The following is a 2,877-nucleotide window of genomic DNA, read 5'->3' on the forward strand; positions in this document are numbered from 1 at the left end:
AATTCTCGATTCCTCTCCCTCTTTCCACTGGCTGAGACGCTGAGCGCTGGGGCAATCGTGGGCGAAATTTTAACATTGCGTTCGCTCCCTTGCGAAGTGTGTGAGATGTCGTTTGCAAATTGACGCCAAACCGACATGATGGGCTGGTTCGAACCGTTTAGATTGTTTCACGTTTATCGCTCATGTTCTTGAATGGGTCGTGTACGAGGGCGGGTGACACGTCAGCCTCAGACTCCTTTGGGTAAGGACGATGCAGGCATGGTTCAATTCACTGCTAAACGGTCTAGTTGTCAACTCAGCTGGTAAGGTGCTACAATTGACCTTTGGGTCAATGGCTATGTAAAGTATAATCAGCTGGAGGGGTAGGGCTTGCTCCTATTTGCTATCCAGTGACCCCTGCTGGAAGTACTTAATACTAAAGTGCTTCCCAAGATTGATAACAATCCTTGCATCTGCTGTAAGGTGCACCGACTGCGTGTTTTGTAGGCGAACGTGGCAGTCAATGTCCGCCCATCGGTGACCGAGAAGCAGCCGTGAAGTGAATGACGACGGCAATAACAGCAAATTGCATTTGGAGAGCGCCTTTCAGATCGGGAGGGTGTCCCAAACCGCTGAACAGTCAGGGATTTGGAGCCTGAAGTAAAATGACTGTTGGCCAGGAGAAACTCTCTTTTTCTCTCTCTCTCTCTCTCTCTCTGAATAGCCTGTGGAATCTTTGACGTCCACCTGAACACCCAGATGGGACCTTGGTTTAACTTGTCATCCAAAATACGGCACCAACAATAATGTGGCGCTCCCCCCACACTCCCACTAATGTTGCAAAAGTCAAAGTCCATGATGTCGAGCTTGAACCCATAACCTTCACTGTGAGTTTCCTCCCCATCAAAAATGCCCCAGGACAGATGTATATTACCCGTCGGTCATATAGTGGAGTCTTGCAGTTCAGTGGTTAGAGCACTCGCCTCCCAAGCGAGAAGACCTGGGTTCGATTCCCGGCAGGGCGAAAGGTTGGGCAAGTTCCCTTTCTCCATATGGTTTACCTGGCAGTTAGCAGGTACCCGGTTGTTAGTCGATTGGTGGATCGCTTTACCGGGGACAGTAATCCTTTTTTTAAAAAAATTGGGTCACTCAAACCATGACTGTTTGTGGGACACTGCTGTGCGCAATTGGCTGCCACGTTTCTCCCGCAAAGCGCTTTGAGACGTCTCGACGATGTGATAAGGCACTATATCAAATGCAAGGATTATTATTATTATCTGAAAGAGTAAAATGGCTTAACATCTCCGCCATTGTCCTCAGTAAGAACTGAAGCGATGGGTACTGAAATGTGCGTGTACGTGTTTGTAGGCAGAGTAAGAGAGAGGGGGATGAGTGGGATGTAAAAAGAGGAAGCTCAGACGGTTATTACAAGGAAGTTAAGTAAATTTGTTGACCAGTAACAGTTTGCAAAATGTTCTTATCCAGAAAAAAAATTGATGTTCTGAAATGAAACCAAACAGGAAAAATGTGTGCAAATTCAGGAAACGAGGAAAAATAGCAGACTTGAAGGATGGAATGAGGGAAAGGGAGGTGACGGCTATGATTTGAAGGCCTTAAAGTCACATTTTGTGGCGAGTTCTGAAGGCTATAAGGGCTCCCTTTGCAAAGGATAAGATAGTAAATCTCTGCATTGCTGACAGTGTTGCTCTTGACGGGCACAGTCTGACTTTGTTTCCAATGCTTGAAACCTCAAAACCATAAAGAAGATTTTTTTTGTTCCCCTTCCGTCCTTTTAGATGCAAAGAAATTAGTTGTAGTTAAGGTTCTGTGTTGATTTTTTAAATATATATATATATACAGATATATATTAGCAGAGAGAAACAGAAAAATAACCACAGGCCATAATTGTGATCTTTTTGTCTGAGTTTAAATCTTGATAATGGAAAGTAAGTGTGTTCGCTGTGAGTCATTAGTTGGTGATGTCAGGGCAGGTAATTGGACTTGAGGTACAGATTATACAAAATGTTGGGACAGGCTCGATGAGCTGAACATCCATCTATGTTTCTACATATCACGTCATTGAGACGTTTCAAAGCTCTTCACAGGATATACTATAACGTGAATTGACTGTCTATTTTGTGGACAAAACGCAACGGCCAATTGCACACAGCAGCGTCCCCACAAACAGATTTTTTTTTAAGACGCAGTGTACTTTCAGCATTTCTGCTCGGTTTCAAGACTTGCTGCCTCTGGGTGCGTTTTTTTTTAAAATTCCGCTGTCGTCTCAAAGCGCTTCAACAGAATATGTTGCAAAGCGCATTGACTGCGTATTTTTTGGGTGAAAAGCAGCGGCCCATCTCTCCTTACCTGTACATGTGCTGTAAACTAAAGCAGATGGACGCAGCTTACTGCAGAGAGTTCTAAGCAGTCCCTTGATCTGCAACTCGCACACCGCTGATTGATGGCATCCCGGGAACAGACCCACACTCTGTCTGGAGACAATCCAAGATCCAGGGCTCTGGTACTGTTTATGTAAGGAGTCTGGCCGTGAAGCGACTGTATGTCTAAGCTGGGGTTGAACACTCCATATAAAGGGGTTTAACTTAGTTCCTGGAAAAAAGAACACAGTTGCTCACACAGTTCAAGTCAGTGTCCAGCTAAGGTACAATGCACATCCTCAGCTGAATAGAGAGTGAAACTTCATTATAAAGCTATTGGTGTCGCTCTCCATTCAGCCTGTATGTAGCTAGTCCGAACGAGAACCGGTTTAGAGGGTCCTGTGTCACACGTCCGGTAGCAGGTAAGCAGTGCGGGGGGGGGGGGGGGAGAGAGAATGCACATTTCATTCCCGACACGGTAATTTGCATGTGTGAGTGGTGTAGGTGGAACTCTGTTGAG

At 45.4% G+C, this 2,877-nt stretch overlaps 1 non-coding gene across 1 annotated transcript; it reads left to right on the forward strand.

Moving 5' to 3' along the window:
* The first annotated feature begins 931 nt into the window (after positions 1 to 931).
* Positions 932 to 1,004, forward strand: trnag-ccc. Its single transcript has one exon. It is a non-coding gene; the product is annotated as a tRNA-Gly (tRNA).
* Positions 1,005 to 2,877: the final 1,873 nt, after the last annotated feature.

This window comes from Callorhinchus milii, unplaced genomic scaffold (genome assembly GCF_018977255.1).
Source record: "Callorhinchus milii isolate IMCB2004 unplaced genomic scaffold, IMCB_Cmil_1.0 Scaffold12, whole genome shotgun sequence".
Taxonomy (NCBI): domain Eukaryota; kingdom Metazoa; phylum Chordata; class Chondrichthyes; order Chimaeriformes; family Callorhinchidae; genus Callorhinchus; species Callorhinchus milii.